This window comes from Heliangelus exortis, chromosome 16 (genome assembly GCF_036169615.1).
Source record: "Heliangelus exortis chromosome 16, bHelExo1.hap1, whole genome shotgun sequence".
Taxonomy (NCBI): Eukaryota; Metazoa; Chordata; class Aves; order Apodiformes; family Trochilidae; genus Heliangelus; species Heliangelus exortis.
The window spans coordinates 6,564,064-6,590,296 of NC_092437.1; the positions used below are offsets into that span (position 1 = coordinate 6,564,064).

General features: G+C 46.8%; 2 long non-coding RNA genes across 12 annotated transcripts in view; one reads left to right on the forward strand and one right to left on the reverse strand.

Moving 5' to 3' along the window:
* The window catches only part of LOC139803685 (uncharacterized), a 33,929-nt gene that overhangs the window by 6,985 nt on the left and 711 nt on the right, over positions 1-26,233 (forward strand). Inside the window, exons 1-7 of one of the 9 annotated variants that reach the window (XR_011729121.1) lie at positions 3,308-3,986; positions 7,865-9,418; positions 16,886-17,016; positions 18,559-18,819; positions 18,951-20,022; positions 21,391-21,566; positions 24,327-24,420. This is a non-coding gene — a long non-coding RNA (uncharacterized lncRNA). The other 8 variants (XR_011729122.1, XR_011729115.1, XR_011729117.1 and 5 more) reach the window with 8 other exon arrangements.
* LOC139803686 (uncharacterized) lies at positions 142-26,233 on the reverse strand. 3 transcript variants are annotated; one of them, XR_011729126.1, is made up of 5 exons: positions 25,510-26,233; positions 17,560-17,852; positions 12,317-12,452; positions 2,598-2,693; positions 142-1,419 (listed from the first exon to the last, which is right to left on the reverse strand). It is a non-coding gene; the product is annotated as an uncharacterized lncRNA (long non-coding RNA). The 3 variants fall into 3 exon arrangements; XR_011729125.1 differs by lacking the exon at positions 17,560-17,852 and having other exon boundaries at positions 25,510-26,231; XR_011729124.1 differs by lacking the exon at positions 25,510-26,233 and having other exon boundaries at positions 17,560-18,377.

Consider the following 26,233-nt stretch of genomic DNA (forward strand, 5'->3'; position numbering starts at 1 on the left):
AGCTTTCACTCTTCATACTATGTCCTAATCATTTGCCCATTAATTTATTGGTTTGGGTTCCTGTGAAAGGCCCTATCTTCACTTCTGTTTTATCTTGGGCAATGCACATGTTTAGCACTCAATACTTTCCCATTGTAGATATTATTTTTTTTTTATTTGTAACATCAACTTTCACAGCTGACATGAGCTGTGGATTAACCTCAAATAGTGATGTTGAATTGTAATCCTTATTCTATGATCTCTGAGCTGGCCTAGTCCAGATGACAGGTTTATGGTTTAGGAAGCCAGTAGCAATAGCTGAGCAATCACTCACTAAGTCTTCATAACCAATGCACTGTAGCTAGGTGCAACTCCTCACCATGGTGACACTTGCAAATATTGAACACACAGAAAATGATTCATGGGACCCAGTATAATGCTTGCTTTAATTAATATTTTACAAGATGCTATCTGTATTTAACTTTCCAAATGTGACTGGATATGGGCAGATGATCCAAAGGACAGAATGTTGCTGTGTAAAATTTGTGGGTACTCATGTTTGTGTGCTTGTTTTTGTAAAATAAAATAACAAAATATGATTATTTTTCTTCTGTCCCTGCTGGCAGGTGTTCAGGGCACTGCAAGTGGCTCCTGCAGATTTTGTCGGTGGGTGTGGTGAATAATGAGCTCTGAAAAGTGGCATCCTTGCTCTCCTGCCCCCCTGCCTCCCTTTTTATTCAAAAGCAGTTGGTATTGCAGGGCTGTGTTCTTCCTGAAAGACCTTAAGAAGCCTGGTGTGGAGAGCACTGTGCTGTGCTCTGGTCAGGGTGGGATGTGCACAGTGTCACTCCCTATCTGCTGGAGCCAAGCACTGATGCACCCTGACCATCAGCTCCTTCAGACTCAAGATTTAGTCATATTCCCAATGAAATTACATATTTTGGGCAGGTAACACCAGATTCTTAACTAGAGTTGGTGGGAAATAAAGGAATATGATCTAGACCTTTGGGGCTCTGTGGATCTCTTCTATAGAACCAGCAAAGATTGACCAAGATTAGCAAGCCCTCTGGCACTGGTTATAAGTGGTTGTGTAAATACATAGAAAATCTTGTACAGTTTGCACACTGGAAGGGGCTGATGCTGTTCAGGGGTTGCAGTGGTTTTGTTAGGTGCTGGTTTTCTGACATAAACCCCCAGATAGCAGTAAAGTGGCACAGGCTTCTTTTTTGGGGGCAGTCACTGCAGAAACAGAGCAGGTTTCCCTTTTGCTCAGCCTCCTGGCTGCAGTTCAGCCCCATCCTTCAGAGGCTCTGAGCAGCCCATCTTGCTGGAGAGGACACCGGGGAAGTGGCTGTCCCTGATCTTCCTTCCACCCAGCAGGTCCATGTGGTCAGTGTGCAGGGAGGACCCAGTGCTGCCTCTTCATCAGCTGAGCCATAACTGTAAACAAGAAAAATAATCAGTTCTTTTAACTCTCAAGCATTCTTCTTCAAGCAGGGAAAAAAATGGCCCATCATTATTTCTGTTTGTCACATGGCTCAAAGAAGCACCCATTAGTGTGTGTACCAACCCCTTTCTATAAAGCCAACAGCAATGAAGACACTGGCAGCTCTTTATTTGTCTACATTGAATCCTGCAGAGATGGCAGAGAAACAAATTCTGCATTAGCAAAACAATGAATTCCTCTTCGCGTTAACATAAAATACCTTTAGAATGATGACAAGATTTGGGTTCACTCCAGTGTGGTTTTCTCTGCATGGTTGGTTTTTGCATTTCCTTCAGCTTGCTCTTTGTAATCCATTTCCAATTGGCCTTTTTTCTTTCCAAGTCTGACATATAGCAAAATGTTACCAATTCTGTGACTACCTGAGGCCTATGTTTGCTTGCTTAGACAAAAATATGTTTCCTTCCAAGACTATTTTAAATGCCATGGATATGTTCTCTTACTCCTGAGGTTTTGTTTGTCATTGTGAGTTATTAAACATAAGTTGTTTTAATGTCAGCAGTGACCCAAGCATCTTTTGCAGGAGGCATCCTCCACAGCTATACCTCCAGAGGTATCCTCCACAGGGCTGGCTTTGGGAAGTCCACGAGGGGATGACCAAGAGGAGAGGAAGACTGAGAGGTAAAAACTTTTTTGTACATTATTTGAAATGTGAACAACAAGAAGTAACCACGAGGCAGAAGGTGAGAGCTGGAAGTGTGCAAGCCCAGCCCAGTCCCATGTCAGGGTACAACCTCTGATGAGTTTTCCTTCTTCCCCTGTCCTCATGGTTGGGAATATGCCAAGATTTAAAACCACTGTAGAATTACCTGCCCCATTTCACAGAGCAGAAAGCTGAGTAACTGGCCTGGTCTGCTAGAACCAGTGTTTTAATGCTGGCCAAAGTTCAAATCAATCAGAAGGTCAAACTTGTTTAAGACAGTGAGTGATAAGAGACGGGATGGCTCAGGAAGCTCATTCCCAGCTGGTGGGATAGAGCCAGCCTGGCTGCAGGAAAAACTCCAGATAGCACAAACCCTGGAAACAGTGACAGCTCAGGAACCTCTTTGCTGGGCTCAGTGGCCAATAATTTTCTTCTGTTCAGGGGAGAACATGGGCTCTGTGGAAAACTTACCTCCTGGGTCTGTGTGGGGCTGCTCAGAACCTCCAGTAGCTCTTTGGAAAACTCTTTCCACAGTTTATGCTGGCTGCATTTCCAAGGATCTAGTGACTTCATAGAGGGGCAAAAAAATAACAACAGAAGCAGCAGTGAGGACTTCTTAGTTCCTGCCATTTGAATTATTATGGGGGACAGTACTAGGGAGCTAGGAAGCTTCCATGGCACATGGCCATGCTTCCATAAGCTTGCAAGGGATTTTTTTATATATATATATATTTTTTTTTTCTTTGGGTTTTGTTGTTTTGTTTTGTTTTTTTTTTTTTGTCAAATAAGGCATTCTCCAAGGGCCAACTACAGAAAAAAAAAATCCCTGGCCTCTTTGGCAGAATTCTCTGTTACTTATGCAGCCAGGATTTTCTGTGTTCCAGCTCATGTGTGTGACCCATATACTCAATACATCCTGGGCCAAATGAGGATCTTCTTACTCAGGGCTGAATCCAACCATTTTTCTTGTATGGCAGAGATGTAAATAGTTCTATACCTAAGAAAGGTAATATTTGGGATGAGAAAAGGTGGCCTGATGTTAAGAGGAAGGATGGGTTGAGGACACACAGACCTGGGATGCAGGTGAAGATTGGACAGAAGTTTCTAGCAGTCCAGCTCCAGATTTCTCAGCCCTCAGGTGGCTCTGCACATCCCATCCCTCCAGCCTCACAGGTGAGATCTGCTTTGCATTTTGCTTGCCTTCAACTTTATCATTGGCAAAACCAGGAGCAGCAACAACGTTGCAACAGGGAATGTGGTTTTTTTCTGATCTCTGATTCATCAAGTCGCATGTGCCTGTGCTTTTCTCAAGCTCATTTAAATGTATGCAAGGGACTTCAGCTTTGAAAAAAACATCAGTTACCAGATGTCTTTTGAATTGTCTACCTTGCAAAATCATCACTTACCAGATGTCTTTTAAACTGTAAACCTCTGTAGTCAGAAGTTAAAACTGTGTCAAGAGTCACTGGTTAGAATTCAAATTATACTTAAAATACACTATGACTTCCTCCAGCTCTTGCCCCTGAAAAGTTCTCTCATGGAAATTTTATGGCTCACAGAAGATTTGCCACCTGCCCATCACTATAGATTCAGTGCCAGATTTACAGATAAATGCTTTTAATAATTAACAGTTGTAGGGGCTCTGTACCTCTGTCTGTTAGATATCTCTTCCCTCTGACAGTAGGAAAAAAAAGGCCTATTGTAAATGGATGAGTCATGAGGACTGTGTGCAGCTGCACACTGGGTCCAAATGCAGACCTTCTCCTATGACTGGAGTTGTCTGTGAGCAGAATTGTGTCCTGGACCCAGTTTTGAGCTTGAGCTAACTGGAGCAGCAGAGATGCTCGCAGAGTTTCTAAGGTAAAAGAGGTTTGGGGGCCATGTGGGGCTGGGAAGGAGTGGTGCAAGTCAAAAGGGTGAGCAGGATGGGCTGTGACTTTCCTTCTTAACCCAGCTCTCCAGGGTCTCCTCCAGCCTCTGTGCTGGCTGCCAAAAACTCATACTGAGTGGCTATTTTGGGATAAAACAACACCCAGTGTTACTTCAGAGATGTTTGGAAAGAGACTTAATAAAATCAACTAATATGATTTGACATGCTGAAGATTAGAAAGTGCCATTCTGAACATCTGCCCTGACCTCGGGGTTGGGGGGCTCAGCAGAGACATGTGTGTCCCAGGGCTGCAATTCCCTCTCTTGGGATGGCCAGTGGGACACCTCTGCTCTTTCACCAGCCACCTCTGACCCATGGGGCAAACCAGCCAGGGGAACCTGGCACTGGCTGCCTGCATTAGTAAATTAAAAAATAAATTAAAAAAACCCAAACCACAAATCGGGTGTTAAGAGCTGGGAGCAGCCAAGCTCCCCATGCAGCAGGCAGCTGGGGGTGTAACTTTAGCAGTTGTTCCCGTGTAAATCATCCTTTCCCTGGATCAGAAGCTGATGGATTTGGCACTGGGGTCCCTGCCCACGGCCGGGCCAGCTCCACTGAAACAGCAGAGCTGCAGCTCTGCCCTTGCTGCTGCTCACAGGCACAACTCTGAACTGCTTTGGGCTTTCAGCTTCTGGTTTTGTTTTGATGGTGATTTTTTTCTCCTTTTTTGTCATAGGACCATCCCAGAATAGAATCACGAGATTGGTGTTTATTACTTTCCAAATAATCTATACGCTGTTTTTAGTGCTGACACTGTATGAAAGGCTGTGTCACCACTGCACTCATGTTTCCATGTGACACTGAAGCTTACTGTTTTTTCCCATTTCATAACTAATAAGTGAAATGAGCTTGACAGCACTGGTTTGAGTTGTAGCTTGTTGGTTCCCATGTCACAGACAGGCTTACTTAGCAGCAAATTCTTGTCAGGAGAAGAGAATTACAGTCCAAGATCGAAATGTGCTAGGGTCCAGTGCAAAGTTTTAAATTCTTGACCAAAGTTAGATAAAGCTAGCTGAAAGTCTGACATTTGAAGTACACTATCTATTTATCTTTTCCTTCTGACCAAAAATACCTAGAGTGAAAGTATGTGCTTTATTTGCATCAGAACAGAGAACAGTTGAGCTCCTCTAAAGAAGAGTAAACACACTATTTTAAATATGTTGGGTTTTTTTAATCTTTGCAAGTGTCTCTCTCCCTATATGTATTTATTATGCATTTACAAAAAGAAAAAAATGGTGTTTGTATATTTTTATATACACACACACACATATCATTAAAGAAAACAAAGATTTGTTTTCAGGGTGTAGGAGAGCTTATTTAACTGCTAATAAGAAAAAAATGCTAGCTCTCCCACAGTAGTCATTAATAGCTCTGGGTTCCAGCCTAAGTACTGATGGAGTTCTGATATTATCACAGTTTTGCAGTGAGTATGTGCTGTATATTCTGTACCTAATCTTGTGGTGGAAATCAGCTTCTCTTAACACCTGATGTTAAGACACGACCATTGGCCTGAACCTGATCCAGCTGATTCCATCTGCATCCTCTGCAGCCTTGTGGGCTGGATTTGGGCATATCCTGGCTCAGTAAGTCAACACCAGGCACTTTCTCTGGCTTGTGCTGAGGTCCTGCTCCCTCTTCATGTAAAAGCACTCCTCCAAAGCCACTGATCTGGGCTGTCCTCCTGAGTCTCTTTCAGCCCAGCTCTGAATCCACGCTGCGTTTTGCTGCGCTCGTTGGGTCCTGCTCCTCCCCTCTGGCCACGTAGAGGATTTATTTTCAGACAATGTTTTTAGTTATAGTTTCCAGCAGGATGAGCTATCTCACATCACAGCTTGGGTGAAGGAGGAACAACATGTGAAATACAACAGCTTCTGGGGTCAAATGAGGAGCAAGTGCCTGTGGAGCTGGGAGCTCCGGGCTCTCCTGCTGCAGCCCTGGACTTCCTCAGGGAGATGCTGAGGGAGATGGGCAGGGAGCACAAGTGCTGTGAAAACTGAAGTCAGGTGAAGAGTCCTGATGGTTTGGACATCTTTGCTAACTTTTGGCAATCAGAGCTTGTTATTTAAGGGTTTTCTAGAAGCTTTAGGAGGGTCTTTTTTGGAAATGGTTTGCTAAATTTATGTTTAGATCTGCAGGGACCCTGAGCAGGACTTCTGATGTATAACGTTGGGTGTTAAATTTCATGCACTTGACTCCTATGGTCTATGCAAGAGCTGGCTGACCACAGTGCTTTCCTAAGACAAAAAAAAAAAAAAAAATTCAGTAATTTCAGCTGAAAATTCCTTAATACACGCTGATAGGCAGGAGTCACGTGGATTTTCAGGAAGGATCTTGGACAAAGATCTCCAGACCAAGGTTCTCCCTGCTTTCTCCTTGATCCCATTACCCTCCCCAGATTGCTCTCTGACTGCTGCTACCTTCTTTCCTGGTCATGCTGGAGGTTGGGAAGACATCAAATAAGATAAAGGGGTGGAGGGGGAAGAGGTATCCATCTTGGGAATAAGGAAGTCATGGGCTGAAAGTGGGGACATTTTAACCCAGCTCAGCAGCAATAGGGTTAATCTGACCTTGCCCTACATTTGAGTGGGAAATTTTCAACTCATAACAGGTATTTGTTATTCCACACAGATGTCTGCAATAAGATATGAGCCACCACTGCTCTTCCTTTGCCTTGCAACAGCCCTATGGCATTTTTGAGCTAAACACTTAACCAGTGCAGAGCAAAAAGCTGTCCTAACTCCAAAGAGGTCTCAGGTTCACAAGGTAATTACTTACTTTCATCCATTAATTTCCTTATTTATGTATTTATTTATTTATTTATTGCAGTACCCAGATAATACCCAGACTCAAAATACAATGACAAATAAATTATTTCATGTAACCTTCTGAGACAGAGAGAACTGAGATAGGGAGAACCAAGATAGATGTGTTGCCAGCAGGCACTGACCTGCCTGGGGTAATGGAAAATGTGGGTATTTGTGTGGGGGATGGACAGATCTGGAAAGCTGCAGCATGTTTTTTCTAAAATGACACATCCAAGATATTGTAGACATCACTATCCAAAACCTAGGTGGTCAAGGGCTTAATGACTCGATGGTAAAATATCTGCTTAGTGTCAGTCACCTATTGCCAATTGAACTGCATTAGTGAAAGTTTCTTGATAAAAGCTGCTTTATCACTGAGATACCCAGCCTAATGTGCTCCTGCAGGGCTTAAGGAAATGCTCCCTTCAGCAGCAAAAGGGAGATGTGTTGTGTCAAATGGGCCATCAGTCCTTCCAGAAAGAAGCATTTTTCTTCACCTTTTGGTGTTAAAGTGCTGTTTTATACACCTACCAGGAAGGATTCTGGCTGCCTTGCAAGAGTTTAGAGCCCAAGCAAACACACCTTGCTGCTCCTTTGCAGTGCCCTGGGCCTTCAGGGCCACCACAGCAGCATCATTGCACCCTGAGGGGATAGCACAAGGTGTTCACTGGATGTCCATCTGCTGTAACTGTGTACCTCCTTGCTGAAAATTGGTTGAAAATTGTATCTATCATTGTTGATTGCAATTTTTCCAGATTTATTACCTGTTTGGTTGGTTTTTTTTTCACTATTTGGCTGCCGGCTCCCCTTCCATCTGCCAGCCCTGTAATCCACCTCCTCTTATCTCAGCTGAGTTTGCTCCACCTCTTGCTCATTTTCATTTTATTGCTTAGCTAATCTCATCCTCCTGCTTTTCCTGACACTGCTCCACTCTCCCCATCTGTGGAGATTAAATCACTGCTCCTTTTGTTTGATGCCACTCAAAATTCTCTCATTTTACTCAGGCTTTGGGATGCTTCCAGGCATTTTTGCTGTTGTTGCACACATCCGTTTTCCTGGCACAAAAAAGCCCGACAGCATCAGATGGAAGTGTTAGTGAGCCCTTGTTCCAACCATTTCCCAGAGATGTCCTGAATCTGAAATGGAGCTGAGCTCAGCCTAAGCCCCAGTGTGGCAGAGGCAGGCACGTATGTCAGGTCACTACAGGAACACCAGTGGGATGCTTAGGACAGTTCTGAGTGGTTTCAGAGCCTGACACCTGAATCTTACTTGAGACAAGTAACCTTGTCTTATAGCATGGGCTATAAAATCTCTAAGCTACCAAAATGTGATGTTTTGGAACTGGTTTCTCTAATTGTTAAGTGATGTCTCAATGTAATCAGCCCAGCTGACAGCATTGCAGTGTCACGCCAGGGTTCAGAGCCTCAAAAATCTCTCATTCAAATTACTGCTGAGGGGCTTAGGCTCAAAAGTTGAAACCTGCCTCCCTGTTCAAGGGTGCTAAATGCATCCAGGGTTGGGATAACAACTGCAGGTATGGGTGGGAGCTCTGGATTTTCAAGCTATGTGTTTCTGGCACCCTCTCACCTTCTTGCAACCAAGGACAGTGCTGGAGACTCTCCTCCTGGTAATGCATCCATCAGTGCTGCTCCTGCCAGCTCAGGCTGGAGCCAGCAGAGCCTTTAACCACCTGGCAGTCCCTGGATGCTTTCAAAATGGCATACAGCTGGGGGATCATGTCCCTGTACAGGACTCTCTGGTTCTGTGACTCCTGGCATGTGCCAAGCTGCTGTTCTTCCCTTCTGTGAGCACCCAAGCATGTTTGCTGCCAGCAGCTGGATGAGAACCAGTCCTGGAGTCCTGATTCAAAGAACTTCCCTTCTGAGTACTTGGGAGATACTCCCCTGAATGGGGACTGCTGCTGTTTGGCCCTCATTGATGAGTTTAGGTATTAATTTTTAATCTGTTTGGGTTTTATCTCTTGCCTTGCTTCTCAACTTGCAGTGCCAGCCATGATGCATTTGCTCTATCTCCCCTCACTAGTTTTATCTGCCAGCATGTTTTAAAGAAGTTTAAAGGGTACAAGAGCTTAAAAAAAATCATAAAAAAAAATCAGTCAGCTTAAGATAAAAGCCAGCAGCATGCTTTTAAAAATAGACTGGGCAGCCCTGCAAGAGATGCCGAGTAAGTGGGTACATGGGAGGAGAACAGAGTGGACTGAAGAGGCTCTGTTTAAACAGAAGGTAAATAAGTGGCAGAGGGAGCTGCAGTTCATTTTGTTCCCTTACGTGTTGCTCAGATAATGCAACATATCTTCAGGCAGCCTGGTTCTAAAAATGGATCCAGCTCTTGGGTTTCACTGGGTGACACTCAGGCTGGTACAGAGTCTCCCATGAAGTGTCCATGGGAATAGCATTGAAATAGCAGTTAGTGTTTGAAAACCAGCAGCAGTGCTCAGGTCTCAGCACTGGTACTTTATGGAGAAGAGGACTTGTGCAGTGCAGAATGTGTTACACCAAAGTGCCTGGTGCTGAAGGAGCTGCCTGTGAATCCCTGAGGTCAGAAAACATTTTGTTAAAACTCTCTTTCCTGCTGTGGTTGGCCTGTGAAAACAGGAATTGTCTGAGAGTGACAATGGCACTTAATTAGTGTTTCAGGTTTGAAGTGTCCTGTCCCATGAGTTGTTTCACAGAAGCAGAGTTTAGGATTGAAGCTGGTTTAACAAAACAAAACATTGTCTCAAAAACCTCATTGGCATTTTAATGATGCTCATTGGGCTAAACATACATGAAAAGTTGAGAGGATGTGTAAATCTTAGCAGAGGATAAAAGGGACCAAGAGAAAGACTCAAGGATCTTGTCCAAAGTCCATGCTATTCCACAAGTGTGAGTCTCAGGCTGCCTGAGGCCAGGACATCATCCTGGGGAGCTGCCCAAGTCCCCAGTCTTCACTCACTGCTCTCTCTGTCTTCTTACCCTCCCTCCTGCCTAGCTGAGCTCAGCTCACCTGTGAGAAGGATAAGGATTTGTTAACCTTCAGTGGATGTGTCAATGATCAACCATCTCTTCTCTGCTCCAAGGAGACATGTTGCTCACCCACATTTCTCCATTTGTCTAAATCAGTCATCTCAGGATATCCCTGTTCTGTAAACATCAAATTCAGGAAACAAAGAGCAGCTGTGCTCCTTGCCAAACCATGGTGAGCAGTTATGTTATCCAAGAGAAGGTGGCAGAGAATGATGCCTTCCTCCTGTGAATGGAGTGTTCCCCTTTAAGGTTGGTGCCTGTTAGGCAAATTGTTGCCTACAAGGTTAATTAACTGTAGAAAATGTGCTGGAATACTTGGGAGTAATGAATCATAATGAATTGTTACATCCGAGGAATGACAAACTAAATTCATGCATGTTTTGGACTTGCTTTAGTCAGAAGGGAAAATAATGCTATGCATTTTTCTGTTGTTCTGCTTTCGTTTCTAGATGTTGGGAAATAAATCAGCATGGCCTTGAGTTTGTAAGATCCTGTCATGTTTGATTGGACAATATTTAATGTCCCTCCTGAGTCCTTGAGCTGACACACACAAAACACAAAATGTGGTCTAAGCTAGAGGGAAAAAACTGTGTTCTGCCACTTGTATGAGTGGTAGTGCTACATGGGTGCTCTGATTAGAGTGTAGAACCCTCATGTCAGAAATTACTGAAGTAGATTAAATGATAGATGCACCACCCGTGCCAAGGTGAGTAAAGGGACCTGTTGGTCACGAGGCTCATCAGATCCTGCAAGCTCCTACTGTCCCCAGGAAAAACTCTGGAATTTTTTCCATGGAATTATACCTGGCAAAATAGCAAGCTAAGGGGTAGACAGACATTATAACCCTTGAACTACCTGGGAATTAAGGCTAAGCAAGTTACTGCTATGTGGAAGGTAGCTTCTGGAATTTCAAGGAATCTCAAGGTAAGACAAAGTACACTTAAAAAGCAGATCTTGATTAGAAAAAAATATTCTTAATCCCCTTCAAGAATGATAACATGTCCCTGGGTGAGCTGAAGCCTGACACAAGCTGTTGTGCTTAAGTTGTGGGGTTTTTTTTTATGTGGTGTACCAAGGTTCAGGTGTTTGAAGATGGGAGGAGCGATGAGCTGCCAGTAGTAGTAGGATGGTTTGAATTCACATCCTTTCTTTTAAATAGATCAGTGGTTCCAGAACAGTGAGTGGGACTGCTGCAGTGTTTAACTTCTTCTCTGGATTCATGCCTCTGGAGAAATCTGACAAATATTTCTATCTCTTGAAGGTGCACACTGGTGTTGGCCCAGCCACAACTGTTCCTTCTGTCACTGCTGGGAAAAGACATCTTTCTCATTCACAGAATAAAAAGCACTTTGGGGATGAAGGAGAAAAGATACCAACTGACATTTAATATCACTAACAGCTATATGTCAAAAGCTAATGTGGGTTAGGACTAAATTAGTGTGTTTCTCCAGATGTTTTCACAATTGCTCTGACTGCAGCACAGGGGGTTATGTTCTGAGCTGTTAGGTACTCATGACTCTCTCTCATCTCCACTGATGTGGTTGCTTTTAGCATGACCAAGTACAGAGTCCCACTATGTGCTGTAGAAAGCATCACTGGCACAAACTGGGAAATTCTCCTATGAGTGCACAGCTCTTGCAAAAGGCAGTTAGAAGGGGTGACTGCTTATAGACCTGGTTCTGTACTTGGAGATGTGAATTCATACACTAGATCTTCTGTGAAAGCAGCTATTCTTGCTCTTGCCAAACTGCTTCAAAGACCCATACAATGCTGTTAATTGTAAGCCACAAGCTGGCTCTTATCTTTGAATTGTTCTTCTCTAACAATTTTAAGAAGAGCTCAGCATGTTCTCAGTAGGAGCTGATAGATGCTGAGCATTTCTGAAATCCCGCCAGCTTCATTTAGGTTCTTAAATGGGAACTGAGTGCTTTTGAACATATGATCCTAAGGGTGCATTTTATAACACTACATCTCTGTCCATATATTTTCTTTTCCTTTCTCACTGTCCCCAGAATGCTCCCAGCAGGGGCAATAACACCAGGAACACCAAGCTAGTCAAGGCTTGAGTGATGTCTCAGTTATTATGTCAGCTCAAGCAACATTGAACAGAATAAAATGACAGCAGTTAAAAGGCTGGTGCCTGTTTGCATCTTGCCTGCAGCAGGGTCTCCATCATCACTGCCAGCAGTACAGATACTATGGAGATGGCTGTTGTGAATTTTCTATCTATGTGTATGAAAAAAAAAAAATCTAGAGCAAACTCTATCTCCTTTTTCAGAGTATTTCATCCTGTGTTTCAGGCTGTGTGCCCTGTATTGGACAATGCTCTGACTCTCAGGATTCAAACTGTCTCCTAAGCAGGTTTTTGGGGCAGATATAATGAATATTTTCCAGTGTATGTGGGGAAGAGGAGGCAGAGGGAAGACAGACCTTTATCTGAAGCTTTTCCAACAGAGTTAGTGCATGGAAGGCATCTGGTTTGGTCCTGTGAGGCTGACGTCCTCTCCCAGCAGACTTGGCAGAGAGTGGAAGAACCACATGTCAGAAAATCTGGGGGGCCCACGCGCTGTGGACAAAAGTATGGCAAAGAATTTAAACATTAGCAATGGGAGTGATGTTGGAGGGCTGGCTCGAAGCGATTAACATAGCGCTCTGGAATGTGGCCTTTCAATAGCTGCTCCAGAGGGATCTGCAGCCCCATTGACTTCTGCAGCGTCAGGAAAGAGCCCTTGCCCTCCGGCTTTTGCCAGGATGAATGGGTGAACGTGCAGGGCAATCCATGCAGCAGTCACAGAGCTGCCTGCTCTGCCTGCTCACTGGGATATTTTCCTTTGCTCCGGTAAAATCCCATATCCCAAAGGCTCAGGTGGCTGACAAAGTCCTTGTGCATTGCTAGAAACCCTCTTGGCAATCTCTATCCATGTCAGGACTTGCTGTTCGTTTACCGTGGGCCAAAGCAGTGACAAAGCTGTGATCTGGCTAAGAATTGGGGTAATGTTGGTGGGGAGTTTGGGTGTTTTACTTTCACTGCTTCCTGGGTTTTGGTGTCTTTGGGAATGCACCCAGCAGGACTAAGTGTGTGTCTGTGGTTACATTCACACATTCATATTCTTTTCCCTCTGCTGATTTCTAGGTAGATAAATCAAAGTGTGTAATCAATTCAAAATGAAGTTGAGTAGAAGGCCTGGTTGATCTGAATAGTTAGTTGAGGTGGGAAAAGAATGCACTCATTCAAACCCTCATCTAGGGCAGGGAATTCCCAAGCTTTTGTCTAAATATGGCATCCAAAATCAGAGCACAGGCAATGCAATACTTCACTGAGTATTGTTTAAAAGGGTGCCTGGCACAAACCAGCAAGTAGGATTCTTGTAAAAACATGGCACAAGAAGTTGTTTGACAGATTCTGACATAGCAAAGTCTTTACAAGAGGGAAAAAAAGAAAACAAAAAAAAAACGAAGGAAGAGAAACTGCAGAGTGCATACTCAATGCCTGGGAAGAATGCAGAATACACAGCACTTAGCACCAGGCCATCCCCTGCATGCTGTGTGGGTCTGATCCTATTAGTGACCCAGGGACCAGAGCCTCTGTCACAGATTTTCCTGGTTGGATGGGCCTGTCCTCTGCTTCTCTGATGTTGTTGTGCTGTGTTTCACCTGCAGGTAGTGGACACATCTTTGGATGCACCATGGAGTACAAGCAATCCCATGGTTTGGGGAAGTGTCTCCCTTTTTGTAAATCTTGTGCTGAGTTGGGATTTTGAATACCAGAGGATATTTTTGTCTCCCAAACTCCTAGTTTGCTCTTGAAATATGTCCATTATGTGAGTGTGTTTTGAGGGAGGGAAAATATATCTGGAATTCAGTCCACTTCTGGAGGTCTCAAAGGAGAAGACATCACTTGGTGACTGTTATTGACACCAGCTACTCTACAGACTGAGCTCAGCCTTCCCTGTAAAAAGTGAAGTCCTTCCCTGTATTTGTCTTGAAGGCAGCATCCATATTCAATCACAGCTGGAGCTTCCTCAAGTCAGAGATTAGACACCCTGACCCAGGTTGGTGGATTGGGTGGTGTCTTGCAATATGAATGAGAGTGAGGAGAGAAGCAATCTGTAATTAGCATGTAGCCTCAGGTGGTTTTGTTGTTCCTGAAATGCTAGGACTAAATTATGTTCTGCTTCAATAGCATTGGCTTAAGGTGAGTCCATTTTCTGCTCTGCACTGGTACCACTGAAAACTGTTCCCTAAGAGTTGTGAAGTTGCCTGGTATGGAATAGGAACCAGGAGCTCTCAGATCCACTCCTGTGGGCATCTTCCAGTGAAGCCAAAGGGAACCCCATCATATACATTAATGTGTTGCCCATCAGATACAGTCAGTGGCAAAGCAACAAAGCCCAAGACTTTCTGGGTCATCTTAATGAAGCTCAGGAGAGCACGAAGGCACAGGGGCACTCCCCAACCCTTTTTTGAGCATTTCAGTTGATGTTGTTAATTGTAGTGGTGCTGCTGTGAATATTTCTGAAAGCAAATATTTGATGTCCCCATCCAACTAGAAAATCAGTGAAAGAACCAACTGCCTGGTCATCTCAACAAAACTTAGCCAGGGCTGAGAATAAATAGCAACCACTGCTGAGCTTTTGTAGTCAGCTTCTCTATGGAGAAGAACTGTGATGGGAGAGCAAACAACACCTGCCTGGGAGGAACTGGGCTGAAAAGGGAGTGGAGGTCTGTGGGCAGTGGGTGTTTGTGCAGCCGTTGGTCTCCAGGGTGGGGCTGCTGGCAGAGGCAGGAGGAGGATGGGATCTCCATCACCCCATGCTAATGCAAGAGGTGGAATGGGCAGGCCCTTTGCTTCCCTCCCCTCTGGTTAGTGAGCCATGGGCAGCAGCTCCTCTGGGCTTGCTGGGAAAGTCTCTGCTACAGGGATTGCTCCCAGCAGGTCCTGCCCTTGGCTGAGGTGTGGGTCACAGCAGGGGACAGATTGCAAAGATGTCACAGGGGAGAAGAAAGGTGGAGAGCCCCTTCAGAGGCAGAGGAGGCACATCATCCATGGCCCCAGTATGAATTCTGCCAAGGAAAGCAGTGCCACTGTGCCCTAGGTGGGAAGCAGGGGAGGTGATGTGCTCTTTATGTGCTCTTGGCTGGGCATACACACAGCCCAAATACCCCCTGTCTGAGTGATCTGCCTTTGGGTGCTAGGCTTTTTTCTGAATTTTTTTTGTTTGTTTGGGTTTTTTTTGTTTTAGTCTTCTCCAAGCAAATTTGGGATTCATCAGATAGAAATTATCTCATTCACTTTTCTGGGGAACTAAATGTCTGGTGTAATCATGGGACAGTCTCACCTTCACTTTTTTATTTTCCTTTAACTGAGTTTCTGGACAGTCTCACCTTCCCTTTTTCATTTTCCTTTAACTGAGTTTCTGTTGAAATTATCTTGGCAAATTAACAGCTCAGAAGCTAAGACACAAAAGACAACCCTTTGTTATTATTAGTTTTTTTAATCTCATTATTTGCTTCCCAATCTCATGATTTGGAGGAGGTAGCAAGTGATTTTTGAATATTTAATGACCTGTTTTCAGAGCTACACAGAAGGCAGGCCAATGGTACATTTTACCAGCACTAGTCTGTTTGGCTGACTGCCAAGAAAAAAATATGTAAAGCCCAAGAATTACTTATTTCTCTATCTTTTGCAGTTTTCTTTGAGCTGTAGCACTTTCTGTTCACTCTCACTCTTTTTCTCCATCTTACAAATTCTTTACACAACTGGAAACGCAGCTCAGCAAATCCAATCCAGTATCACCATAGTCAAGCAAGGAGGGACTTGGCTCCCCTTCAAAGGGAGTTTTATCAAGTGTTTAGTGTGAGGTGACAAAGCAGGGACGTGTGCCATGGATGTGATGTTTCCAAATCCATCCCCTCCTACCTTGATTAAACTTGAGAGCCATTACCCTTGCCAGGGTATGATGACCCCTGCCAATGTGCATCTTGTTTGTAGCTGTGCTGAATTTTTAATGTGTCCTCCTGCTTCTGGCTAGGAAAACATGCTTCTGCTTTAATGCCCTGCATGAAATCCCATTTAAATTACCAAATTTTGAGTATTTTGCCATAAGAGCCATGGAAGACAGGAAGGTAGGACAGCATTGCTCACATGTGGGCCCCGGCAGACCAGCACAGTCCCCCTGTCAGTGCAGGAAAGCTTTGGGTGAGGACAGTAGAAACTAAAGTGATTTAGCCAGGGATGGATTTATTGTGGTGGGGAGAAGAATATGCAGTCTGGTGTGAGCAGGCTCTAGGCACTGCTGCAAATCTCAGGTTTCACAGCATTTACCATTTCATTGTGCCCTACTTTATTTTGTGTGTTTTCCTCTCTTTCCTAGATCCTCCTTTCTTTCTAAATTTGATAAATTTAGATCATTGGATCAAAGTCTTAATTTTACAAAAGAAAAAAAAAACAAAAAAACCAACAAACCCTAACCACCACATTTTAGTAAAAAAAATACTCAAGAAAACATTTTATTTTACCAATTTTCCAGTTACCTCAAGATGCCACTTTAAAAGTGGCTGCATTTAACTGGTTTTACTTGAAAATATCCTCTTTCTTCTCTATCTTTCTTTCTCCCTTACCCGCCCTCACAAGAACCAGGCTAATTTTCAGAGCAGCTTTAGCAGGAAAAATGCACATCAGCACCCTGTGAAATTTCCATGTTTGGCTTTGAATCTGTCAGGTTACGTGGAGAAAAAAATATGCTGTGTATTTTCCAGTTCTGTGGCTTTGTAGTTTGATGTTCTTGCCTTGAAGTTTGGACAGAATACACTGAATGATGGGAACTGCTCTCCCTGGTCATCCCTGCCTTTACCCTGTTTCATCCTGCTGTGCCCAGCCCATTGCTCTGTGCCCCAGAAGCCAAATGACTTCCTCCCCTGTCCTGTGAATAATCTTCTTCCCTTTTTTTAACATTTTTTTTTACTACAATGACATGAACAATTCTATTTCGCTTTCAGGAAAAATGAAGATTATGACACAGGGCTGCATCTTTCTTTGTCAAGGATTCACCAGTTACCTCTGAAGCCATTCTTGGATGGGCATGGGACACCATGGGACACCTTGACTCTCTGCTGTGACTCCAAATGAGGTGCTCACACCCAGGACTGGCACGGGGGGGGGATAGGGGGGCATGCACAGCATGGTCCCAGGGCCAAAGGCACCCTCTGTGCAGAGAGCAGGGCTTTCCAGTGGGAAACACTGATTTGGCTCTTTGCTGCTTTGCCAACCTCACATGCAGAGATAAAACTTTGTCTTACCCTGGGCAAGATCAACCTTTGAGCACTCGAGAGGTGGAAAAGCCTCCTCCCAGGCTGGTACAGGCTGCTGTGAAAAAACCCTGGCCCTTGGCCAGCTTGGAGCAGGGAAGTGGCAAAGCTGCCTTTGATGCCTCAGCTCCTGGTGAGTGGTGGCTCCTGGAGGGAGCAGGCAGAGCCAGGGCCAGGCTCTCCAACAAGCTGTTCCCATTCCTGTTCACTGTGGATGTGGCAGCCCCCCTGCTCTCTGCTGTGCTGGAATATCAGCCAGTGCTGTCGCTTTGGCTCTGCTGTTTTAAACTGCAAGGGGTAATTTTTAATCCCTCTATTCAGAGTTTTCTGAGGAACAGGTGGGGAAGCATACGGCACACGCTCACCTCAGCTCCCAGGAGGTGTGGGGGAGTGTGTCCCAGCAGCTGCTGGGGTAATCCTGGTCCTTCAGTCCACGACTGCACCCAAAAGGTGTGCCCAGAGTGCCTGGGCACCACCCCATGGGCAGGTGGGTTCCCCTGACTGGGCAGGGTTGGGGGACAAAGTCCCTTCCTGCCCTCTGCAGCCCTGCAGGGTCATGAGCAACAGCATGGGCAGTGCAGAAGGACTGGAGGGGGGACTCCATTGCCTCCTGCATCTCCTTCAGTCAGAGCAATTCCTCAGTGGTATTGGGGGGCACCTGGAAAACAGAATTTATGTCATGATAGTCACACTGAGAAAGAGGTTTAGGGATACAGATGTCATAAGCATTTGGAAGTTGTTTGGATTAAGAAGTCATATTTGACTGTCCTGGTTTGGGCCAGGATGAAGGTGATTTTCTGTCTTGTACTTTTGCTTTCAGCTAAGTCTCTTGTAAGTAGTTGGTCGTATGGTGGGGCTTCTTCAGCCCGTTTTACTGCTTTTTCTGGTGGCATTCCAAAGTGTGTGCCTTCTGGCCAGTCTGTTCCTACTTCTGCACTTCCTGGGCAATTGAGTCTTCCTATCCTACCTCTCTGTGAGAGTAAAGCAATCCATTTACTCCATGTAGCATCGATATGAAGGTACCTGGGCATCTACATGGAGTCTACATGGAGTCAAAGAGGGTCTATAGTGAGATCTGGGCTAGATGCAGCTGTGGCCTCAAAGCACGTGAGATCTGCTGCAGGAGTGAGTGGGAGCAGGCTGCAGTGCTCAGCTGCCACAGACCAGACAGGTACAACCTAATGTCTTCTCTTGTCATCAAATCCCCAATGCATTTTGATGTACTGTCAGTACTCATTGTCCTGGCCCTCACCCTCACCCTACTCCAGTCAGCAGGAATGGTGTTGGTGAGACCACCACTTTGAGCTGTAACACTTTCTGTTCACTCTCATTCTTTTTCTCCATCTTCTCCTCTTCTCCCACAGCTCCTTCCCTCCTGCCTCCCCTCCTGCCTGCCCTGCCCTCGGGCTCTCACTGCATCGCCTCCTCTGGGCACCATCTGCTGAATTTGGGGCTGTCTCATCTCACCAACTGTCGTTTGTCCTGGCTGTGGTGTAAGTGTTCTCGCATTTTGCATCAAAAAAAACCCTAAACCATTCACTTTGTGGACCAGCAGGCCTGTCGGAGAGGAGCCAAGCAGTTGGGACTCAATAAGCAACAAGCATTAATAAAAGCATTACAGTGAGGTTAGTGCCTCATTAAAGTAATGCTAACGAACCGGCTGCCTTCCACGAGTATGAAATTTTAACTAACGCTTTCTCCTTCTAATTTTATGTATAATTGCATCTTCCTGGAGAGGCAATATTCTGTTGTCCAGGCTGCTGCAGTAGAAGCAGAGCCAAATTCAGGAGCTGCTCTGGAAATGCACCATTGCTCTTGGGAGCAGCCTCCAGCCCCATCCTGCAACTTCATTGTACACTGTGGATAAACTCAGCAGAGCCACCCTGCCTGGCCAGGGCAGTGTCCTGGGGGTCACCATGCCCTAAGCACCAGCACTGGGGTGTGCACCAGCACCAGGGACTTGGGCTGCAGAAACAGGTGGGAGGAGGAGGATCTCAGCTGGGTCGGAGCTCTGCCTGGGACTGGAGGTGCTGAGGGTGGGCTGGAGGGATGGAGTCAGACACAGGACCCACACAGCTCCATCTCTGCCCCATGATCTCAGCCCTGGCTGCAGCCAGCACACCCAGACAGGGGAGGGAAACACATGGGGCTGGCACAGATCTGTCTCCAAGGTGTGGGCAGTGCTGCTTGCCCTGGCTCTTTGCTTGCCAGAAGTGGGGTGCAGCTGGGAGGCTGTGCCCAGGGCTGCCAGTAGCCTGTGGAGACACCGAAGTGAAAGGCCAGGCAGGTGGTGTTTGCTGCTAGCAACCTTTGCCAGGAATATCCAGGAGGGAGAGATCTCCTGGTGTGCAGGAGCCAGGGTGTCCTGTGGTCCACAGGTGCTCAGTGCTCCACAAGCAGCATCCACACTCTGCTGGCTGAGATGTGATGGGTCTGGGGGTTTGGGAACTGGTGAGTCTCTCAGACAGGAAACAGCAGGGATTTGTAATGGAAGGTTTTGCTCTGCAGCCTCCTCCAGCTCCTGGAGCACCCTTAGGGCTGGCTGCAGGTGCTGCTCCTGGCTCCCCACACAGCCCCCCAACTGCCCTGCTCCATTGTAAAGCAAATTCATTCTCCCCTGTGTGAGGAAGAGCCGGGCTCTCGGGAAGGTTTGGCAGTGCTGGTGACAAAGCAGCTGCTCCAAGATTCACAGCCCCTTTTTATTTTATTTTATGTGCCTGGTTTCAGCAGCATGTGACGGACATGTGAGCGATGGCACCGCTGGACCCACAGCCACCGGGGCTTCTCCCTGGCCAGGAGGCTGAAGTGGTTCCATCTTCCCTGCTCAAGTGAGTGCACATCATCTCTCTGCTGGTCCTCTTCCTCTCACCTCTGATAGGTTTTTACTCTCATGCTCTTTTTGAAGCAAACCCAGAGGTTTCAGTGTTGAAGGACAGTGCTTGATGGATGAACCCCTCACTTTTACCTGGCCTGATAGGGTGGGTACAGCACAAACCCAGTGTTATTAGTGCTAAGTGCCACTTTGTTGAGCAGAAACACCTATTCCAAATGGCTTTTGCTGTGTTCAGCATCTCCTTTGGTTAGTCTGCCCAGGGGAAAGGTTGTCCTCAGAATTAACTTGATGTTGCACCACTGTTTGACTTGTTGCAGTGACCAACTTGGAGCTCAATGAAACTGCAGGTTTGTTCCTTTGCAGCTTCCTAAAGCATATAGGTCAGAGGGAGCTACACAAACCATCACTCGGCTTCTGGATCTCTGTGCCTGGTGTGTGGGACAACCACAGCTTGGGGGGTTCACATCTTGCTGCAAAATTTCCTCTTCATTTCAGACATCACAGCAAAGATTTTCTTGCAAAGGCCCCAGCTCTGCAGGCAGACACTATCCTTGCTGCAGGGAAATTAATAAGGCGTCTAGGGGCAAAGGTAAAACTAAAGTACATGAGCAAATGTTTGCAGAATCAGAACCTTATTCAGGCATAAATCAGGTAGCTCCAGCCAACAATAGAATTACCTAAGTATAAAATCCCGTGTAAGCCAGTAAGATCAGCTCCAAACCTGCTATGAATTTGCTTTTTGTTTCCATGCCAAGAATATATCACTACTAACTGCTGCAATCAGGTCTGGTTCTTTTTATTTTTCTTTTAAGTGCTTTGGGGCACATTTATTTCCCATCACCAGTAGATAATGCTCTGAGCCTGACCCTCCTTTTCTTGGGCATGCCCCAGCCTGCTTTGCTCACAGTAAGTTGTTGCTATCAGGGGATATTTTTTTCCTTTCCTTGCCTTTTCTGTTACTACATTCAATAAAGGGACAGCAGTGACAATCCAAACCCATTCTTTGTATGTCCCTGGGAACAGAGTCAACTATTTGTTGGTCTTTTGTTGTTGGGGTTTTTTTCTCTTTTTTAACTGATGACCATTAAATGGCTGCTGGTACCTGCAGTGAAGCATGTCCTGGTATTGCAGGATTTGTTACCAGAAGGCACTGGGCAGTCATGGAGGAGGCTTGATCTATGTAAGAATGCCTGATTTCAGAGTTTGCTGTAAAAGAAAAAGCAGGAGTGGAGGGGTGATAGTTCCTGACTGATTGTAGATTCATTTTTTAATTGTGTACCCAAAATGTGATGTCATGAAAAAAAAAAAAATCTAACCCCTACAGAAGCTCATTTCAAAATGAGTAACTGCAACATTTTTTCAGTCATTGTCTAGGAAGGATGTTGCAGTATTGCTGGGACTTCCCTTCTCCCCCACCTCTCCTCACCAGAATACAATATGATGTTACAACTGATTGGGCCTTTGGACTCTGATAGCATTTGCTTCTGCTCAGTTTCTTGTGAAAACCTTCCTGCTGCTGCCTCACAGAGCTACACGAAGGTAGGTAAGCTTCACTTCCTGACTTTCTTCCTCCCAGCAGAATGGGTGCTGGAAAATCCCTCCAGTTCCATTGCAGAGGGGTTGAGGTGCTACAGCTCTGCACAAAACAGGTCTGGCAAAGGGCTCTCACAGCACTTTTATCTGCTTGCTGGGCTGAAAACTGTGACCTCAGCCATTGCAGCAGATGCTCTCTGGAACAACTCTGCAATGAAATCTGTTTAAATAGCAACAGCAGAACCGTTGGAATAGTTTATACATCTGAACTAGCAAAGGTGTTAATCTGTCTCAGAAGGAAAAAAAATCCTGTGAAACTACTAAGGGCTTTGCTTGGTTTTTTTCTGCACATGAACAGGCTCTTGGGCCAGTACCTTGTGCTTGTGCATGGCTGCACAGAGGAGAATGCCAGGCACAGATTCTGCTAATAAAGGGAAAGTGGGTTTTTGGTCCTGCTGTCAGTGGGCTTTAGCTTGGAGAGAAACCTTCATGAATCAGCTTGCTTTGAAGCATTTTTACAGTGAAATAAAAGATGCCTGCTGGTCACCAAGCAAAGTTTTTACTGCTGCAGTGTTCCAGAGGCCACTGGTGAAGTCTTGATTGACATCGGTGCTGAAAACCTACAACACGCCTTCCCCCCTCCCCTGGGTGTAGGATGGGAGATGGAAGTGGATGATGGAGGTGGAGATGATGGGAATGGAGCCTCCTCCTGAAGGAGCTGCAGGGGTCACCCAGGGCTGAAGAGCAGGGAGAAGCTTATTTGTTATGCAAATGTCTCCTTGAGCCTGGCGCAGACAGTGGAAAGCTCTTGAATTATTTTAAGCAGAGGATAAAAGTTCTTTCCCTCCTCCTATCATCCTGGATCCTTATTAAAACAAAACAGAACAGAAACCTCTGTATGAACCATCTGACAATGATCAGCACTCAGCTTTCCTGGCAAAAGCTGGGGGGCCGGGTGTCCACAGGCACATGGAAATAGGACAATTAGGAAAAAAAACTGTATTGGAAGCAGACAGGCTTGATTTTCTCTTGATGACAGAACAAACCACTCATCCTCCAGCCTTATCTCCTTGACTTTGCAGGGGACAGGCATGCTGCAGGGATTGTCCCTGGGAGAGGGCAGAGATGCTTTTTGCAGCTCAGCCCAGGCTCTGGGGGTAAAGAGGTGAGCAGGGGTGGCTCTTTTTGGGTGCATGAAGCACTTAGAGGCCAGAAGTTCAAGCTGGCAGCCAGGCTGGTGCAGCAAAGCCACCCGTGCATGGTGGTGACCTTCCTGTGCCAGCCAGGGCTGTGGGCTCTCCAGCTGCCCACTCCTGCCTAGGGCATCAGCCACAGCTTTGCATGAGCAGATGTGCATTTCACAGCTGCTAAGGAAATCCACCAGTATTTACATAGCATCACAGGGACCAAGTGGAGCCTCTCCCATGCTGAACCTGTCCCATGTGCTCCCACAGTGGTGCTGCCTGCTCTCCATCCCCCAGGAACCACAGCAAAACGTGGTTGTCCAGACAGCTTGCACCTCTCCAGAGGTGAAACCCTAAACAACCCCCCAAAAGCTCCAGCCAGCCTGGCAGATCTAAATTCAAGCAGGTGCAAGTTCTGCCATCTCCTCGGCCCAGCAGGAGCTCTCACATGTGGCATCCCTGCGAGCTCATGGATTGTCCCCAGCTCAGCTCTGTCCTCAGGCACGCAGGGGAACCAGAGCCACTTGGCTGTTACATGTGGCAGCAGCTGCAGACGAGCTGACTGGAGTGAGCTCAGCTGCTTTCACTACTCATATCCCGAATAAAAGAATTAGTATTGTGAATAAGAGAATCAGCGTGGTGTGCCCTAACAGCCCCTCCTCAGAGCCAAACTGGAGCCAGCTGAGACTGAAGGTAACACTGGGACGTGCTTCATCTCCTTAGTGTCATCATGCCTTGTGCTGCAAATTCTCCACTGCTTAGAAGCAGTTGCTCTCATGGGCACTTTTGAACTTGTTAGAGAAATCTGGGTGGGCATTGCAAGATTTGTTTTCTCTGATGACTATTTTTAATCTTGTTTTCCATTTAAAAAAACCCCAAAGTGTAGATATGGATTGAAACTGTGCCTTTAACTGCGACATGCTAATGGCTGGACAAACCTAAACAAAAAATGAGGGAGAGCTGGAGTATGTGCCTAAAATCTCTGAAAGGCTAAAGCCTTTTCTGACAGCCACTTGGCAGCACTGCTGAGAGCCCAGGGCCCAAAGCCAGGGACTGCACAGGCAGCTGGTGCTGGAGGGGTTAAAGAAGTGGGAGCGCCTTGCAAGGAGGGAGCTGGAGATGGACGCGGAGCTGGTGTTGGAACTGGCCCTGGCCTTTCCAGGAGAGGATGCTGGCATCAGCTCTCACAGTCTGTCCCATGGCACAGCAACCCTGGGCAGGGCAGCAGCCAAAGCAGCCAGGGGGATGTTCAGCTTTTGTGCCCTGTTTGTTTTTAGCCCTGGAGAGGAGCCCTGCAGGGAGCTGTGCCCTCCCCCAGCTCACTGGTCCAGTTCTGGGTCTCTCTGCTTCTGTGCCCTTGCCGGGGACTTGGCTGAGCAGCGTTTGGCCTGAGCCAAAGGAGGGATGGCCAAGAGTGCAGTGCTCCTCACAGCAAGCTGGGAACAGGGGCACCCCAAAAGCAGAGACAGGGTCTTGCTGTGCAGTGCAGGCAGTGCCACATGGAGCTCAGGACCATTCTGCCTGGAGAGCATGGTGCTGGGAGATAGGAACACATCTGCACATGTTCTGCTTTGTTTTTCAGGAACCAAGTTTTCCCCAGGGATGTTCATGCCCAAACCCAGGGAGAGAAAGAAGGGGACGGTGACGTGTGGGAAGAGCAGTGGCCACAGACCTTGGTGAATGTCACATTAAGCTATTTTAAGATTTTTATCTTGCTGCCCTCTGACAAAAATGTGCTTTGGAGCAGAGCTTATCGGGTGCATTTGGGCACATGGAGGGGAGGTGAGGGGGTGACTGAGTTACCCCAGTGAGCTGCGGCTGATGGTGCAGCAACTGTGGGTGCTGGTTGCACGGCTGTGAGCATGTGCCTGGGGGAGATGGGCACCAATGGGCTTGGGCCTGGCCCAGCCAGTCCCTCTGGCAGCTCTCCAAGGGGATGGATAAAAGCAGGTGTCTGAGCCAAAAATCCCAGCCCAGGTCTCAATCAGGGGGGCACCAGGCTTCGCTGTGCTCCCAGTGTCACCCATCCCACGGGGTGGCTGAGGACAGACCTTGACTGGGACCTTCCCTACCTCCAGCTCCTAAACTTTGAATTGCCCTAAGCAGGATGATTTATCAACTTCTGGAGCTCCCTTTCCCCATGGGAAGCACAGGGTGCAAAGCAAGATGATTGTGCCCCAGTGCCTGCTCCCCAGTGTGTGAGCCCTCTGCTTGCCTCATCCAGCACCTCCTGGGGGCTCCCAGAGACCAGAGAGGGGGTTCTGGGCTGGGGGATGCTGCAGACAAACCCCCTGAGGGAAGGGCAACTCTGCAAACACTCAAACTGGCAGCACCACCCCCCAACACTGTGATCCCGGGTTGCTGGGGGTTATCACCCTCGTCCTCTCGGCTGCTGGGGCTGGAGATAAGGAGCTGCTCCTTATCGGCCACCGACCCCGCACCCAGCCCTGCCCCCAGGGAGCTCCTCTTTCGGTCTTACTCACTGGAGAAATGAGTAAACCTGTTGTAACAGTTGCGTTGTGACACTTCGGGGCAGCAGCCTCGACCTGTGCTTGGCTGGGGTTGTTTTTCTTTTAAGCACCTCAGCCTACAAACCTGCAGCAGCCAGGATGCATCGCAGCCCCCTGGGGGTGCCTGTGGGGTGAGGCACTGCGGGGAACCTGAAGATCCCACTGCCCCCCCCTTGCACACAAACAGGCACATGCAGAGGTTCCTCTTCCAACACCCTCACTCCACGGACACCCACACACCTCCCCCAAACTCACTGTCTGTGCACAGTCCTCTTGGGACAGCCTGGATGTGTGCATGTCCATCCATCCATCTGTCCATCCATCCATCCATCCAGGTCTGCTCTCACACCAGGATCCTCTGCACAGCCACCAGTTCTGGCAGTTTAGATGGCATCTCCAAGGAAATATTTGTTCCCCCTTCAGTTTTACTGGGAACATAACCTGGTCAGTGCCAGTGGTGTAAACATTTGGATTCAATTTATTATCTTTTCTGCAAGCTCTGTCTGAGCTGGGAGGCTACAGAGCAGCTTTGGGGCTGTTCCCCTGCCTGCAGGGATTTGGGATGGGGCTGGCAGTGCCCGGCTGGCAGAGCCTGGCAGCATTTACCCACCAAGATGGGATATTTTTATTTCTTTTTCCATTCAAGCCTGTGCAGAGCTGCTGGCAGGAGCTTTCATCCAGATTGCTGATGCCCAAAATATCTGTGCTCAGGACTGAGCAGACTGAGGCTGTAGAAGTGCTCATGGTCTGCTGATTGAAGAGAGCATACGGGAATGCAGAAAGACAGACAGACAGACAGACAGACAGACAGACACCCCCCAGGCAAAGTGCCTGAGCACATATAGCAGCAGAGGGCAGGAGGATGGGGAATGCCAGAGGGTGCTGCTCAGGCCAGGGCTCCCTGCAGCAGGAGCCAAGGATGACCCCAATGTGTGCCCAGCTCCCAGCTGTGGATCTCACTCCAGCATGTGATTTTTTA